The 19,071-nt window shown below is 36.6% G+C and overlaps 1 protein-coding gene across 1 annotated transcript in view; it reads right to left on the bottom strand.

Moving 5' to 3' along the window:
• SCN3A (sodium voltage-gated channel alpha subunit 3) overlaps window positions 1-16,100 on the bottom strand; it is a 114,262-nt gene extending 98,162 nt beyond the window's left edge. Inside the window, exon 1 of the mRNA XM_045846129.1 lies at window positions 15,902-16,100. The gene's annotated coding sequence lies outside the window, so the exon portion shown is untranslated. The remainder of the gene's footprint in view (window positions 1-15,901) is intronic.
• Between the last annotated feature and the right edge of the window lie 2,971 nt (window positions 16,101-19,071).

Here is a 19,071-nt window from a genome sequence, read left to right as displayed (position 1 = left end):
TTTCTAAAACATGTATCCTACCATTATTACAAATCTGTCAGTGGATCTCAGTGATTTATAGTCATTTTAGCAAAGGGTGCCAGTGTCTTTATGAACTGTCCCTGCATTTCCTCCCCCACTTTTCACACATCTTAGTAACACACATCTGGCTTTTGCCCATTCACTAGCTGCATGACATTGAACATGTTACCTAACCAGTCTAACCTTTCATTTCCCATCTATTAATAGGGATTATACCACTCAGTGAAACAGGGATGGAGTTAGAATGAAATGAGATTACACACATAAAGTCACTTGTACACTAAGTGGTGTAAAGTAGATTTTCTTTAAAAGATGGAGGCTTTGATAGTATTAGAGGCAGGAGTAATAATATGATCATAATAATACTACTATTATAGTTATTATCATTATTTTCTATAAAGTAAGAGTAATACTAATAATACCCACCAAACAGACCCACCCATCAGAGCTTAAAGCATTAAATTATTAAATAATTTTATAGCCTTCCAATAAATGTTAGTTTCCTCTTTACAATCTTAATAAATGTTATTTCCCTTCCCTTCACAGCAAACAACTAACTGGGTTTTAAATAGCTTGCTCTCCTGCCTGACATCAGTAATGAGCCTAATGTTAAATTACCAAAACGTCAATTTAGAGATATCTCCAGAATGTTTGAGGGGACATGGAGGGGGGTGAGGTAAGGAAGGCTGAATATTAAACAGGCACTAAGAAGATAAGGCAGACCAGGAGAGTGGATTGGGAGAGAACACCCCAGAAGGTTCTGATGTGTTTGCATTCTCACTCTTCTCCTTTCCCATTGCAAATCACTGATTCACAGATCAGAAAAACATATCTCGCAGTCTGGGCTCCAAATGCAAGAGATTTTTTTCCCAATTTCAAGAATCCATAGGAGATAGCTGTGATTTCTGCACGTGTACTCACGCTGCAATTTAGGCCTCATCCTTCAAGATGCATTACATCTCAATAATACCTCTCACTCACTCATTTTTAAAAGAAAACCATGGCTTATAGATTAACTATAATATAAAGTTGTACTACCTGAGTTAAGAGACAATCAGGATTCTTTAAAGCAGTTCTGAACTTTACTTGGGCTACTTGTTGAAGAATCAGATTTTTAGGTTCAATCTCCAGAGATTCTGAAAAAGTTAGTTGGGGCAAGGCCCGGAATCTGCATGTGAGACAAGTCCCCTAAATGTATCTGGTGCAGGGGGCCCATGGATCACCATTTCAAAAGACTGCTCAGGAGAAAAGTACAGGCTTCCTAGAAATGCAAGGTGGGTGCTTATATAATCAAGGCTGCACTTTAGCTCTAATGTCCCCAGTAAGGAAAAACGAGTGGAAGCACATGGGATCACAAGGATTTTATTTTGTTCTATTTTAGGGGAAAAAAACAATTGCTAAAGGCTGTATATAAAAGGACAAACTTTCTTCAAGACCTAAACTGAAGAAATTTTTCTTAGGACATAGCATAAGTGGAACTATGCAACATTGCTTAACATATTTCTTAAATTTAATTTTACAAAAAAACCATACAAGGCTTAATCAAATAAGTCTACTGATGGCTAAAATTAGTTAAATTCAGTCAATCCCATTTAGAAGGGGATGAGACAAGACAGTTCAGTAACTTTACTTTCTGATTATCTAATATAAGTGTTGGAATTGGAGATTCCCCACAAAAGGAATAGCCTGCCTTTAATATTGCCTTAATAGAATTCCAGGATTTTAGAAATTAAGGGAAGTTCATGCCACAAATGAGGAAGTGAGAGCTCAAAGAGCATGCCAGAGGCTGCTCTGAAAAGGTATCACTGGAAAAATCTTGGACAAGGTTGTTTTAATTTTATTTTTCTTAATGCATTTTTGTTTTTATTATTGGTATTATTAACTGTATACTAATATCAACAATTGATTTTTTTTAGATAAATTTAATTGTTTATATTTTGTGTTATTTAGTTTTTCCTAACAATTCATTTATCCTTTAAATCTCTTAGCCCCCATGTTTTAAAATTTTTTGTCTTGCTCTAGTTCCATTGTTTGTAGCCATCATGTGGCCTCTACAGTTTATCCTTTAACTATTTTTGGCCATTTATGCTATCTTTTTTGTTTTCAATTCATTTTATCTTCTTTTATGCTGACAACATGATGAACCTGCTTCAGAAATTTCCAGATTAAACCATTTCTGTCATGTGTTAGGCTGTAAAACTCTGGGGACCCTGCTCTCTGTGCAGGGGCTGAAACAGATCCACACCTGCCCGCTGAGAACCACCCCTCGCCCGCAGCAGGTCCCTGGCAGGGCTGCTCCGTGGGGAAGGGGCAGCCTTCCCTCTGAGTGGAATGCTGGTTGGTTCTTCAGCGTCTGAAATAGCCCACCCCACCAGCTGCTCATCTGGGTTGAGGCACTTATCAAGAAGATAACTTCAAATAGCTAAACCATCCAGAATAATATGCAATGAAATACTAAATATTTGTCTCGTAAACAAAGCATCCATCCACTTCTCTTACTGCTTTAGACATTCTCCTGGAGAAAACTGACCATCAGGAGGCTTCATGGTGGTCACGTTAACGCCAAATCTGGGATTTCTTTCCTTCAGTTGTACAGAATTCATTCCTGCCTTTACTTTAAATATGTTTTACCTGAGAGGCTCAGAGCTAAATGCACATCCTAAAAAATTAACTTCATGAATCTACAGTCTTTAACAGTTTTATCATCTACATTTTCTACATTTCCTTGTCTTCAGCTTCCTACTTTGTATGGATTTTTTTTTAAAAAATGTACCACTTTATACCACTTTTTAAATAAAGATGTGGGATATAATAAATAAAAGTCCAAATTCTCTAAATGTGATTTAAAGGATTTATTTGTTTTTAAGCATGAGTAGCTTCTTCTTATAAATAGACCATTTTTTTCAAGGTCTATACTTAATTTTATAATGAATAAAAATATTAAAACTTGAACTCAGATGCCCATAATCACCTGGACGACTCTGTTAAACATGATTTGCCAGGCCTATACCAGAGCTGCTGATTTTATAGCTCTGTGTGAGCCCCAACGTTTGCATTTCTAACAAGCACACAGAGGCTGCTGATGCCACCAGCCGAGGAATTACAGTTTTACAATGACTGGCTTATAGAATCTGGAATTAAAGTTTTTCTGAAGTTAGAAACCTATGTGCTAGCCATATTGCTCCCATTTTTATGATTTCTCAAAGATAACAATCATAGTTTCTCCCCCCTCATTTGTTCATTCATACAATATCTAGTGGTATAATCCTTCCAAACCTGGAATCTTGAAGTGATTTATGCCAGTATTTCACAGAAACCTGCAATATTTTCTTAATGGTCTCCCTTTCAGCCTGACTCTCATATGGCCTGTTTTTATCCAGCTGTCAGAGTGATTTGGGGAAAACAGAAATCAAATCATGTTATTTTTCTGCTCAGAAGCCCAGAAACTACTCAGACTCTTATAGTTACCTAAACTGTAAAGCCTTATGATATGGCCTTCCAGTTACCTAGCTGAAGCCATCTTTTCCTGCTCTCCACCTCTCTCAATCCTCTATAGCCAGATTGTCTTCTTGCTGTCCTCTGCACCTGCCAAACACACATGCACTATTCCTTCTCTCAGGAACACTCTTCCTCTAGATAACTGAATGCCAAACTCTCTCAACTCCTTCAAGTCCTGGTGAAAATCCACCTTCTCAAAGAGTCCTACTGTGCTTTCCCTCCGATTTCTTACCCCGCATTATTGTTTCCATAGCACTTATCACCTTATTATGTATTATATAACATAGATATTCATAATGTCTATTATTTATTTTCTGTCTCTTAGGGGTAAAATATAAGCTTTGTAGTAAGTAAGACATCATCAGATATCTGTTGAATACAACTACTTAAAATGAATTCTACAGATGCTCTGTTCAACCTGGTAGCCACTGGCTAACAAGGAGTACTTGAGCACTTAAAATGTTGTTAGGGCCAGATTTCGAAATGATTGTATTTTGGACATGTTGGCTTAAACAAAACATAGCATTAATGTTACTTGTTTCTTTTGTCTCTTTTTTAAGTTAGCATCTAGCAAATTCCAGGTACCTATGTTGGTCTCATATTTCTTTTGACTAGTGCTGGTCTAGTAGATACTTTTCCCCTACCCCTTCACCCTCCTCCAAGTGATCAAGCCCATACACAAATGAATGAATTAAAGAAGGGGGCGATCCACTGTTCTGAGATTCTCTAAAAGGGAAGGCGGCTTTCTCTGAATTGATAATTTCTCAGTTTTACTTGATCAGAGAGTTGTTTTTGCCCTTAAGTAATTGGGTTTTGGATCAGGAAACACTATAGTGAAAAAACTACTTTGTCCATAGGAAAACATCTGTGTGCATGTATGCCTGTACACATGTATTTGTGTAGCAGAAACCACATTTAAATCTGAATACTACAGATCTATAGGGAGCTTTCTATTTTGAAATGAATTGGCATCATGACAAATAGACAGCAAACAGCATTCTCAGACCGACAATCAATGCTTGATCTGTATTCCCACCATGTCAGTTTTGCTTCAGCCATAATGGCCCTCTGAGTTGCCCTCAGCTGCGTTTCTCCTGCTTGCTGGTGCTGTGCGCTTTAGGCAGTTTCTTTCCAGGCAACCACAGACTGTTTACTGACTGTAATCAAAATGACAGTGCACTGTTTTCACAACTGGGTGTTGAGTTGATTGCCTTTTTCAACTGGCAACCTGAGGGAACTTTAGAACTTGAATCTTGAGGTACAACTTGCATTACTTCAAGATGGTGCATATGTCACATGTTTCCTTTATTCCTTTGAGGTTTAAAACACAGAGGATTGAGTTTTATCTAGCCTGGAGCAGAGAGGCTGTAATCACTGCCTTCAGATCAGCACTAATGGTAACAGCAGCTGAAACACAGGTTGATTCAGGTGGGGCTAAAGTTCAGATGTCACATGATTATTTTTCAGCCAGAACACAGTCACCCCAAGGGCCTTCTCTACCAAGCACACCTGGCAAATAGATGGTTATAGTGCTGTGCAGTCAGCACAGGCAGAGACAGTGTAACATAAAAATGCATTCCCTGCCCCATCTTTTTAGAAACATGTCTTCAAGTTTTTGCACAGCAAAGAAAATCATTAAAAAAATAAAAAAGACAACCCACAGAATGGGAGAACATATTGACTGATACATGTGATAAGGGGTTAACATTCCAAAATTTATAAAGTACTTACAAAACTCAATACCAAAAAAAATCAAAAGCAATTAAAAAATGGGCAAAGGACCTGAACAGACACTTCTCCAAGGAGGACATGCAAATAGCCAATAAACATATGAAAAGATGCTCAATGTCACTAATCATCAGAAAATGCAAATTAAAACCACAATGAAATATCATCTCACACCTGTCAGAATGACTATCATCGATAAATCAACAAACGAGTGCTGGTGAGGATGTGGAGAAAGGGGAACCTTTTTGCTCTGTTGGTGGGAATGCAGATTGGTGCAACCACTGTGGAAAGCACCTCAAAGTATTAAAAGTGGATCTTCCTTTTGACCTAGGAATCCCACCTCTGGGAATATATCTGAAGGAACCCAAAACACTAATTTGAAAGAACATACTGTATTTTTCGGACCATAAGATGCACCTAGGTTTTAGAGGAGGAAAATAGGAAAAAAATTTTTGAAGCAAAAAATGTGGTAAAATATTTAATAACATAAATAACATAATATTTCACCAATTAAATGTAAACAGAACTCAACAGCAGCATTAAAAACCATTATTCCTTCTGAATTTGTGTGTGGGGGGAGTGCATTTTATAGTCTGAAAAATACCGTAAGTATTTTTTTATTCATTGCAGCATTATTTACAATCACCACAATATGAAGCAGCCCAAGTGTCCATTAGTAGATGAATATATAAAACAAGTCTGGGAGATTTACACAAGGAATTCTATTTGGCTGTAAAAAGATTTTTACCCTTTGCAGCTGTGTGGATGGACTTGGAGAACATTATGCTAAGTGAAATAAGCCAGTCACAGAAAGATAAATACCATGTGATTTCACTCACATGTGGAATCTAATGAACAAACTGATCTAACAAGGAAAATAGGGACAGACTCATAGATGGGGAGCAGGATGACTGCTGGGTGGGAGAGGTTAGGGGGTGGAAGGATTGAAAAAAAAAGGAAAAAGGACTCATGGACATGGACAACAGCATGGTGATTGCTGGGGGAGGGGGTATAGGGGAATAAGTGATAATGGAAAAAATACAATAAAGACTTAAAAATTAAATTAAAAAAGTAAAGATAACGAAAAGAGGGAGTAAAATAGAAGAAAAGGAATGAAACTTGCACTTCAGATAACCTGTATTTTAGACTTGTCTTTGCTATCACTTACTATGACATTTTGAACACTCAACAGCTTTGGTGTTCACTGCCCATATTTGTATAAAAAGAAGGGAGATGAAAGAAACCAACTAGTTCACTTGTAGTGTGTCCTTTAGCTCTAAAGCTCTAGTTCACTGTCCAAACTCTAGGATGCTGTAGTGGGTAGACTCCAACATTTATCCCTCCTGGGAGGGGATTATCTGAGGCAAGGCAACAGCCTTATACTCTGAACAAGAGTCATTGAATTCTGACTAATCATGTAACTGAGAGGCTGTCTTCACATCCAGAATATTTTGTGCACTGGGGGCTTGCTAGTTTTAAATTTAAACTATGTTTTTTGATGAGTCAATATTATGAATGCCTTGAGTAAAGCATAGCTGGAATGTTGGTTGCTGAAAAGAACTATTCCTCGAATTCTTTCTAACTCTACATATCCAATTTTGATATATAATTTCTTTATGAAATTGTAGTACTTGAAATGATAAGTCACCTGGTCAAAACCTACCAAAATAGGGCCTTTTGAAGTAAAGAATACATGAAAATATATTTTCTGGGATCTGAATTCAGTACCCCGAGAGTCTGTATTTGTTCTTCAGCCACTGAGCACGTCATTGGCACTGAAATCAAACAAGGGCCTGCGTGCATTGCCCCGAGTTCCGTGTGGATCGTGCCACGCACTGCAGCAGGAATGCAAGGTGGAAGGCCTCCACACATCAAGACAGGAGGGATTCGGTTCAGTGCTCAATTCTTTCGAGGGTGAAGGAGGGTCAGAATGCTACAGGTAAAAGAAGATTACATAATGTAATTTTTTCCTCAGACAGGGACTGCAGCAACCAAACTGCTACAGAGAGACAAGACTGGTGCTTGTCTATCCTGGCCCTTCCCAGCATGGAGGATCTAGCAAGCAAGACCCTGGTGGACAGGGCAGCAATCACTAGGAGAAACGTAAGAAGAGCTGAAGGGAGAAGATGCTAGGGGAAAAAAGCTGGAATTTGTGGGATTCCTACAGTGTTCCAGGTGGGCCACTTAAACCGTCTTCTCAAGGACATGGATAATTCAGGATTTTGATAAAATTGCCTGTACAAAATGAGGCATTAGGTCTACTCATTCTTTAAGTGCTCCACCTTTAAAAAATTAATATACTTTATTTTTAGAGTAGTTCTAGGTTTACAAAAAATAAATTGGAAAGTACAAAGTTGTTCCCTCATCAAGTTCCTTTTTTTTTGTCTTACATGTTTAGTCTTTGCTTTTTTTTTTTATTAAGGAAGAAATTAAGAAAAGAAGTAGAAACTATTTTGTCATGCATAGAATTTCTCAAATTTAGCTTCTGAAGGATATGGACTGGTGGGACAAAGTGTATTATTTTGTGATTAATTTGGTCTCATAGACTGTTGTCTGACACGCTGCACTACGATACTGTGCTTAATGGATATGTTAAAGAAATGTGTCTTACAGTGACTTGGGATACTTTTAAGACACCAAGTAAACAACACGTCTAACAAATGTATAAGAGGAAGGCCATTATTGTGGCTTCGGTGGTGTATCTTAAATCTTGTGGTACTTTACATAGAGATCTGTATCATGATTCATTCAGATGTCCCCTGCTCCTTTTTATTTACTCCTAAGCATTACCCTTTCCCTTTCCAAAATGTACTAAATGATTCTGAATAACAAGATGGAAAGCTTTTTCCCAAAGAATGAAGATAGTTCTCACAGTTGTCACCATGTTGGTGGAGGGAATGGTTGTACCAACAATAAATTTTTGCCCTCTATACTGACTGAATAATTTCAGGTCTTCAAGAAACATTCCTTCTCTGTCAAAAGAATGTCAAAAAGCATTCTTATTAATATTTTACTAGTTCGTTATTTATATTTTCATGCAGACCACCTAAGTACTTTGTATATAAAGGTTAAGATGTAATTTTAAGTAAATGATACAAACCCAGTTTGAGAACCCAAGCACTGTTTCACGGACATCCATCATAAATCCACCATCAAACATAATAATGTAATTCCGTGTGTTTACCACAGATGTACCAACCTCCTGTTTCAAAATCTGAATATTTTCATCCTGAGATTTAACATATCTTTTCTACAAGTGACAATTTTACTGACCAGGTTGACAGACTGGTAGAGGTCCTGAAGAAACCATAGTTAAGTAAAAATATTAAAGAATGTTTCTCTAGAGGAAAGGCTTTAGTATATAATGTGCTCTGAAGGACAAAGAGGATTATTTTATTAAAGGCCTCTACTGTATCATCCCCAGCTGTGGAAAGGACTGAGGGAACCAAGATGGAAACACAACTGGGATGATAACCCAGTGAATGTCTCCTTAAAGAGTAGAAAAAGCTGCCTCATCTTAGTAATGGAATTCCTTTTACAAAATGCAATTCATTATTAATTCCATTTAGCTATTAGATTAATTCATTTCTCTCTTAGGAATCCCACTTTCTGAAAGTAAATTTTAAATGCATTTTGGTTTTAAAAAATTTGTTGGTTTACACATCTGCCTTTTCTCTAAATCTGCCACAATTGCAGTTTCAAAAATTTGAAATCAATGTTTTGTTTCCAGCTGGATGACCCAGACATTCAAAGAGTGTCTTTCAATAGACACTCTTACTTGATTATTTAAGACAATTTTCAAAGGAGCAATTCATAAAGTACAGAATAAAAAAAGGCATGTCTCCGATTTTACCAATTGAAGTTCACGGATGCTTATTTATGAGTGTGCACAATTGTTTGTATTGTTAGTTTGCAAAGTATACCATAACTAGCAGCTGAGTCAACTAAGGGTAGGCAATTAACAATTTGAAATATAAGACTGCTTACACATATAGAATAAATACCAGCTTGTTCAACCAAGAGAGAAAAGGATATGGATGCATTTATTTTCTTAAGTGTTTGCACAGCCTCTTTACTTAACATGGGCTCACTAATTAGCATTTAGAAATTATTTTGAACATCATTTCTCAGCTTATTTTCACTTCTCTAGTTAAGCTTCCATTAGCTCCTCTTAATTTTCTCTGCCTTCCTCTAGTCAACTGGTTCTCAAACCTGGCTGCATATTTGAACTATACTTGCAGAGCTCTTAAACAAACAGTGATACCCAAGTCAGCCCCAGAGAGTCTAATTCAATTGGTGTATGGTGGAGCCAAACATTGCTCTTTTTTTTAGTTTTGCAAACGATTCCATTGTGCAGCCAGGGCTGTGGGCCACTCTCTGAATAAGCTCATCATGTTTTACCTCTTTCTTTTTTCTCTCAGAATGTTTGCAAGTCTACTTCCCTTAAATTGCTTATTTCCTCCTGTCATTTTTATTAGTGAGGTTTTAAAAATCTAATTTTTTACATTTCTTATTTTGCTTTTTTTCTGTTTTTCCATTTTCTGTCCAAGAATTTCTCAGTCTAGGCACATGTATTTGATTTGTATCCTTACCTAATACTAGCAAGTTTTTATGTCAATGAAAGAGAATCAATATAATTGTGAATTATACTTTTGTCAGTTCTTCCAATGTTAATATAATAACATAATTTAATGTTCAGTATAAATATATAAAAATGATAGTAAAACTCAATGCAGTTGTTGAAAACTAGTATTAAGAATGGATTGTAATCATTATTAGCTATGATTAAAGATATTTTGGAACTTTGAGACCATATGGGACTCAATAAATAACATCTAAATACCCTATGTAATAGTTTTACCATTTCACAGCTAAAGGATATGTTTGCTCTAACTTTTAAACTTTAAAGACAAATTTCAATAGTTTCAGGATAGTGCAGAAGTAAGAATATCACATACTGTACTGACATTAGCATGTCAGTAACAAGATATCCACAGCAAGGGAAGCATTAATGCAACCAGAAGTGGGGGACAAGAACTATGATTATAAAATCTGGGGATGTAAATATCACTGGGGAAAAGAGAAAATGCATAGAGTATTCACGGATTTTAAATGAAACACATGGACAAATGGCGGGCAGTTTGGTGAGCCCAGCGTAGTAGAGAAGTCTTGAGTATCTGTGTGGCTGTGCATCTAAAAACGGTCAAGCCTTTTTCTATTCCTCTTCCCTGACTGGTAAAGCAGGGGCTGGATTGGCAGTGGAAAAACAACTTGGCCCCAAATCCCCTGGCCATTTCCTGACTGTAGATATGTTTTGTTGGATGTACCCAGTATTGTAAATAACTTGAAATAGATGACATTTAAAGGGGAGATTTTTAATACAAAATCTGATTTTCAACTTCTTTGATGAAAAGGTTTGATACAACAATCTTCTGGCCCTAAGAAGGAGCTTCCTCCCCTTAGAAAGGGCATGGACTGTCAAGTTCATTTGTCCCAACCTGACTGGCTTCACTTAACTGTTCTTACCTGCTTTGCTCATGTAGGAAGTTGGGTTTGTTTCCTGGGGAACTTATTATTAAGGTCATTTCCAATCATGATATAAGTTCCATGAAAAGAGACTGCCCAGCATACTTAGTTCAGGTAGAACAAAATAACATGTAAAAAGAAAAAAAAATGTCACGAGCAAAAAATACCAAGGAGACAGAGAAACTAACAAACTGGTAACAGGTTCTCAAATACAGGCTTAAGCCCACAAAATGTGTCTCATTGACCCAATACAAGAATATTTGGGGTTTGAGTGCAAAAGACAATGTCACTGAACAATAATAACTGAGATTTAGTGAATTATTCCAGTTCAAGCTCTTGGGAAATGAAAAGGACAAAATGTTCTGTACAACCCAAATAAGAATAAAGTGTATTCTGAATATTAGGAGATTAAAATTCCCAAAAGTGAGCTTCTTGGCAGAAAATGGCCAAAGTTATTTAAAGAGTGACTTCCCATATTTGAAAATCTCTGTTGAATAAAACAATATTAAACCACTGTTCAATAATTCAAGGACTGTCATTTCTTTCACTTTGCTCCAGCACAGAGCTCAGTCACACGAAGGTCTCCCTCTATGCAGTCTCCAGAATGATGAAAACCTAATTGAATTATTACAGAAATAACTTCAGTCTTTCAAAGATTTCTCTGAACTAGAACAACCCCTGAGAATTCCCTTATACAACCACCACCTGGCATATGTTTATATGCACTGAATTTGGGCACTATATTTATTTTATATATATGTATGTAATAAATAAGTACACATATTTATATATAATACATAAGTACGTATATTTAATATTATAACACTGCTTGTAAGTTACTTTGCAGTCATTCTCTATTCATATTATCTTGGGCAGAAACTTTTTAAAATACTTTTCATAGATTGTTTATCACTTGAAATTCTGGGGAAAAAAGGTAGACTATTAAAATCAGTCACTTACTTGGCACACTAACACTTGAGCAGGCATTTATATATAAATATTAAAGAATTCTTCTACTGTGGCAAATTATGTGTCCGATGTAGATTCAGATCTCAGACACCCAAAGAACTGGTGCCTGTCAGGCAGTTCAGAGGACAAAGTGTGTCTGTGCTTAGCAACAGAGCAAGATTTTATTATTACTGTTTTACCAAGTAAACTAAAATTAACACTCTTCTGCTCTGAAGTGTGTACCTACACCTAATGTATCCCATTAAAATGTATCCAAAGATTGTATTAACTTCACCCCAGGGTGAAATATCAGGTAAAGCTGAACTAAAACATAGCTTCCCAATGGAAGATAAACAAGTGAGCTTTCACCCCAAAACAGCAATACAACTGACTTTTACCCTTCCCAAATTTTATAACTATCCCAAAGAGCAGCCTATCTCAAGAAGTAGTAGTTCAGATGCCAGGTTCTATATTGAACTGCTATTGAAATTGTTTATGGGGTAAAATTCAAGTGGAAGCAAAGATGATTTGCAATTGAAATGAATGTAAATTTAAAACTAGATCCTAAAAGTACAAAAGTATGTTTCAGGGGAAGGTGAGTAATTCATTCTTATAGTTTTAAAAAACTGGTGAAACATCCATCAATATTAAGCTGAACTGAATAATATATTTTTAGATGACAAATGAAACATTAATTTCCAATGTTCCATTAGTTCACAAAGCATGAATGACAATGAGAAGAATGTAATCTGCCCAGCTACCCATATAAAGAAATTTCACTCTCCAGTCACATGTTCATTCTGTGTTGGGAAAAAAGGCATTTGTCTTTACATGTTTACACTTATGAGTGCTTTCAGTTAACTTCAATAATAAAAATAAAGAACTACAAGAACTGGGAGTGACCTCTTGTCAGGGAAATGAACTGGCAACAAATTCCAAGCAGAGCAAGTGGAGCATTGCCTAACTGAGATTATCTTACCCTCCTTCTCCCAAACTCTTGGCCACCTCAGATCTGTCTAATCAGGAGCCCATTAAGTCATCTTGGCTGCCAAGAAGATGAAACTGACAGTGCATTTACTTGAGTCAGTTTAAAGAGGCCCAGGGTGGTTGAAGGGAAGAATTAGGAGGCCTGGGGTGCTCCCAAAAATCCCAGCAGCACATGGCTGTCAAGAGCGCAAAACTGCACATAGAGAAAACCTTTAGAGGAAAGCAGGGATTTTGCAGCATGTCAACAATTTCATCAGGCACAATTGGCCTTTCCACCTTTCTACTGAATAGGATTTCAGCAGTAGAGAGTTGGTGAGTCGATCACATAGCCAGCACATGCAGTCATTTCGGGGATTAGGCTCTGCAATTTGATGGTCATAGTAGAAATTATTTGACATTTAAATGTAATTCTTGGTAATCTAGGTTTTCTTTGCAAATACTCACAGAAAGCTTTTGCCTAATAGGTCGACCCTATTAAGACACAAGTGAAATAAAGGCTCTTGCCCTTATTTTGTTTTTAAAAAACCCTTTTAAGTGGAGTCCATGTATATCATTGGGTAAAAGAACAGTCTTCTAGAAGGTGTTATGAGAGTTCTATAAATTCTCCAGGAAATGTCCAGACTGTAAGCACTAATTGATATTATTACAGGGGACACATTTTGTTGTTCATTCAGCAAGGGCATTCTTCCAAGTTGAGAATTATTCACTTTTCCACTGCAGAATTCCTTGGCAGTTTCATTCTTTCCTTCCTGTTGTGGTGGAAGATATAACTTCATCACCAATAATAATAATAATACCTGGTGTATTAATATTTGGTGAGGGTTGGATGGCAGTGGATGACTTTATCATGTCTCAGGATATATAACAAGCACTGAACAGACATTATTGTATTCGTACAATCCTGCAACATAGGCATTGTCATGCCAATTTTATAGATGATGCAACAGAGGCTCAGAAAGTTTAAATACTTTGTCAAGTAATAGTGGAGCCAGGATTCATCCTGCCAGCTCTTGCTCTTAAAAGCCACTTTTCCACATTGCTTCCTGGTGGTTAGCGTTGCAGAAGGAAGAGGCCCAGGACCTTGAAAACTCCCTGTGTTCCTCTAGACCTGTGTTTCGTGCACCATCAGTGGTAATATACAACTCAGTGAGAGTCAAAGATATACCATATTACAGGTAAGGGGAACAGTCAACTGGTGAAAATCCACATAAATTACAATCATAGGATTTTAAAAATGAAAAGTGTCCTTATATATCTTTAATTCTAAACCCATCTTTTACAGGCAAGGAAAATAGGCTTCAGTGATACTTGGTGTCTTTTCTGAGGTGGCAAAGCACAATTAGTAGCAGAACTTGAACCCAAATCTGAGACTTTCAGCTCAGTATTCAACCACTTTATCTCTACCACACCAACAAATTCCCGTATTATTCTTCACCTTACAATGAAGTCATTATTAGATTCTTCTTAAAAATAAAATATGCAAACTTATTTGATATCCCACTTAATCCAAACAGTTTGATTTCTAAAAATTTTCCAAGAGCACATTTTGTGACTAACTTTGTATACATTTCCTCCTTACATTGGGAATATATACATAAACAAACAACTAAGAGACTATTGAAACTAGACTCCCCAAACGGCTAATATTCAGGGCCAAAATGTAAACATCCATTCATAAATGTAAAACACGTCCATCGAGACCAGCTCTGGTGTTTACACAGAACAGAGTTACTCACATTCAGTCACCTGTAGAGAAGCACGGCGTGTGCAACACACACAAGTCAATTAGCATCCATTTCTGGGAACCCTTTTCAAAGAAACTGTTTTCTTTGCATCTTGTGGTAGGAGTTCTGAAATACACAAGACCCAGGGCTTTTCTCTGAGGCAGCCACTATTTGGTAATTTTGTAAGGAGTGGTATTGCTGTTACTCATTCTAAAAACATTAAGTGAGAAATCAGTATTTTTACCATATCATTAAAAATTACAATTGCTTTTAAAGCAGAAACCTCAAGTTCTATTTTTAGGCCCTTTGGATCAGTACTGACTGGAAACTCAGGTTGAATCAGAGGTCTTTATTTCACATAGGGCACTTACTATTTGCAGTGATCATGATGAAATTTTTCCATGCAAATCCCTGCAATTACTTATGCCTTTACCTGTGTCCTCCTATGCCACACTACACCACCAGTTGTATCAAAAAATGTATGATATTTAAAATCCTGCTTTCAATTAATACCTATAGATTTTCTGCCAATAATTTCTTATTCTAAGTATGTGATAGCTAATTGAATGATTCATTTGTGGTCATGCTATAAGATATTGTAGACAAAATATATAGGATGTAGTTATAGATTAACTAAATAATTGCTTTTTGACTAACGTGGCTCACCCTAGTAAATAATAATAATAGTAATAATAATTACAACAACCAGTTCTTAAATCTACACATGAAAAAAATAAAAATGTATCAAGCTTATGAGACAATTCATTAAGAAGTTATAATATTCTTTAAGTCAATAAATTAAAAGATAAAAATATAGAAATAAGCATATTAAAATATAAAAGATATTGCCCATTACAAAGCACATAGGGATCATTTTATTATTATAAAGTTAAATGTCTTTTCAATGGTTAGTATTGGTTATCTTCTTCCCTCAGTGAGAACAGTGAGAATAGATTTTAGTAAACAAGATAATGTGTTTCAAATAATCACACATCTCTATATTGTTATCACTCCCTATACTCAAGGCCTCTTCACAGCTGTTAAATGAAAGACTAAAGCACAAGGACAATAGTTCCAATTTCACTATACACTCATGTTTAAAAACACTGGACACACTGGACATTTAAATAAAGATGTTCTGCCATGAGATCCATTAGGTTAGCTCCATGTAACAAAAAAATACTTTCTCTGAATACAATGAATCGTAAACATCTGCATGCTTCGGAAACACAGATCAGTAAAGCCTACTCTGTACCATAGTCACCATTTCTAGACAGAGGTTCTATTTCTACTGAGAGAGAAAGGAATAGTAAGCAGTTTACATGTCAAATGATGCCTTTGGTTTCTGCAATTTACATCAAACCAACATTAGGTTAAAAAATAGCAGCATGAAGATGATTTTAAAATAAGAAAAATGAAGTGGTGGCTAGATTCTATGGTGCAGATAATTACATGTTTTGCCAGCTTACCTGATAAAACAGAGCCTTAGGGATCACAGCATAACAAAGCCCGCATCCAAGATGGTTAGAGTGTAGTGCCTTCCTTTGCAGTTGTTCACATTTTTGTCCACAGAGGTTTACAGATTAATTACAATGTTTTTTTCTTTGCTTTCTCTGTGGACAAGAAAACAAAGAGACCTTTCGAGAATCCTCTCTGCTTTGCCTCCGCTTCCTGTTCTGAGATTCACTCTATGGTACCCAACATTTATCAGAAAACAGCCTTGAGGGGGGGAAAAAAAAATCCCTGACAGAAACCAACGTGGCACCGCCATCTACTGGCAGACACACAAAATTGAACAAAAGGAAAACCACCCCCCTTATTTGTTACCATGAAGTAAAACAGAATTTATCTACTGCATGTGAGTACGTATAATGAGACTCTTGAATACTCAATTATTTGTACCTCCCTAATATTTTTTAAATTTTCATAAATTTATAAGTTGATATACCCATAAAGTACCACAATAAACAATAAACAAAGCACTACAAAGTCTGTTAGAAAACTCAATTTTTAGATTATTTTACACCCACATATAGAGTTTTGCAGTATCACTCTTGTGGCCTGAAGACTGTTCTCGATCATGGGAGGAATTACTCCTTAAAGAACAGTGTGATACACATGCACTGTGGTCTTTTGTGTTGCTTTTTGGTAAAACATTATAAGAAATAATATCTGAATGTAAGAAAGTATTGTAAACTTCACGAGGCCTAGATAATTTAGATCTCTGGATTATTTTAGTCTGTGTATTGATACAAAGAACAGTTGTAATATATCTTACATGACATAATTTGGTGGTTATATATTATTATATCTATGTCTTTAAAAATACTTAAGAAAACATTGTTTATGAGAACATTGAAGCACACAACGCATAATCAAAATGAAAATGACTTTTATCAGTTTATTAAAAGACATTTCTCAACTAATCAAAGTACTTTTCTTTCATTTGATTCTTCCTATTTACTTTAGAGCAGCTATAATTTATTAGTTTACTATTAATTAAATGCACTCATATTGATGGAGCGCCTTAATTTATGTCAGGCACTATGTTGGCTTTGAAAAGACAAATATAAAAACACACAGCATCTGTCATCAAAGAGATGTATAATGAAGAGAGATAAATACAAAAGATACCATATTTTGAAATCAGGTGCTCCAGGAATGTTTTTTACTTAGTTTTAAATTCTATCCCCTCTGTTGCCTAATGGCAGGAAAATAAATGTAGTCAGTTCCAGGTATATTGAGTCACTTGAGGCTTTCCCCAGTGATTTTGGGTTTTACACTAAACCAATGCCTACTTTTCTCTTTCCTCTTCTCTTCTTATGTGGACTGATCTAAGTCCAGGAATATTTACATATCTAGAGATAGCAGAGTGTGGGCCCGGCCTCCAGCTTTTCTGTGTGGGCATCCAGTGAAGTATAAATCCTGTGTGATTCCTGGGCATCGTCATCCCTCCACACAGATATTTGCTGATGTGTTCCTGTTTGGGCCCAGAAATGCCATCCATTCAGTTTTGCATGGCTGTATTTTCTCCTCCTCAGGACCATTAGTTACTTCAGATTTTGTTGGCTTTTCCTTTCCCATAATTTCTGTCCCAGTCCCTGGGGGAGTAGGAAAAAAAAGGAGCATCTTTACATGGTTACTCTGGGATAATTTGTTGACCTAAGTCCCAGGTCCCAAGCACCCCATACTGCCATCTTGCTTCTACTGTTTCCATCTGATAGAGTGTAATATGCTCTGTGGGTGTCCAACAAGTGAGTCACAGTCTCTACTGTATTACAATATTTCAGCTTCTCATCATTTTACCTTTTTAGCTAATCCTGGGCTAGCAAGCCATGTAGGATGTCCTCATCAGAGACCTCAGTTGGATTGGGCTCCCTTTCTTCCTCATAAGGTTCCTTTATAGCCTCAAAAGCATTTTGCTTGTATCCCTGTCCTCTGTGCCAGTAGTAAACTGGACCCACCAGTTTTCTTCAGAAATCTTTCTGTCTTACACCTAATTTATTAGTTTGCTAGGGCTGCTGAAACAAAGACCCCCCCTGGGTGGCTCAGACCAACAGAAATTTATTGTTTCACAGTTCTGGACGTTGGAAGTCCTAAATCAAGATCTGAGACCTGCAGAGAAAGAATCCCTCTTTGTCTCTTTCAGCTTCTGGTAGCCCACACATTCCCTGGTTTGTGGCAATGTAACTCCAACATGCCTCCATCCTTTCATGATGCTCTCCCTGTGTCTTCTTGAATCATCTTCCCTCTGTGGTTGCTTGTCTTTGTGTTCAAATTTCCCCTTCTTATAAGGACACCACTCATCTTGGATTAGGGTTCACCCGAATGACTTCATCTTAATTTGATTACCTCTGCAAAGACCCTGTTACCAAGTAAGGGCATATATGCTAAGACACTGGGGATTAGCACATAAATATATCTTTGGGGGGGAGGGGAGGGAAGGGCACAATTCAACTCATAATGATTAGACTCAAGCCTTTTAAATTAAAAAACACAAGAATGTGATGATTCTTTTATATGTTTCCCATGACAATTCCACTTAGGAAATAATAGCCTTGGTATCTGGCCAGAGTTTGAGGAGTGGCTGTGGAAGAGCCTCAATGATAGTAACAACAGTGACCAAACCGACATTCATTTGTGCTGTGCACTGGACACTGTTCTAAGCAGTTTACATATTCGTTTAACCCTGATCCATAGGAGGTATTATTACCCATATTTTACAGATGAAACAAATACGGAGGGAAGTAAAAACACGTTAGTACTTCACATGCCATTGTGCCACACAAGCAATTACAGTCAAGAAAGATAACCGCTATGATACCGTCATGAACCAAGTGCTGGAGGAACAGAGAGGGAATGAGCTGCCATGGCTACTCACACATTTAGTGTGAAAATTCATGACATTTTACCATTTCATCGTATAAGTTTTCGGTCATGAAATATTTCTATTTTCTAAGAACTTTGACCTATTTTGTCCAGTCTCAGCCAAATTATCCCTGTTTATTACTACATAACTTTTCATTAATTCTGCCAGTCCCTAGTATTCCACACTAAGTTCTCCACTAATAATAATACTTAGAAGTATATTCATTCTAATGTCTAACTTGGGACTCCATATACTTAGAAGTTTCCTGGT

This window comes from Phyllostomus hastatus, unplaced genomic scaffold (genome assembly GCF_019186645.2).
Source record: "Phyllostomus hastatus isolate PE091 unplaced genomic scaffold, TTU_PhHast_1.1 phas_contig_1, whole genome shotgun sequence".
Taxonomy (NCBI): Eukaryota; Metazoa; Chordata; class Mammalia; order Chiroptera; family Phyllostomidae; genus Phyllostomus; species Phyllostomus hastatus.
This window is presented reverse-complemented; position numbering and strand designations above follow the sequence as displayed.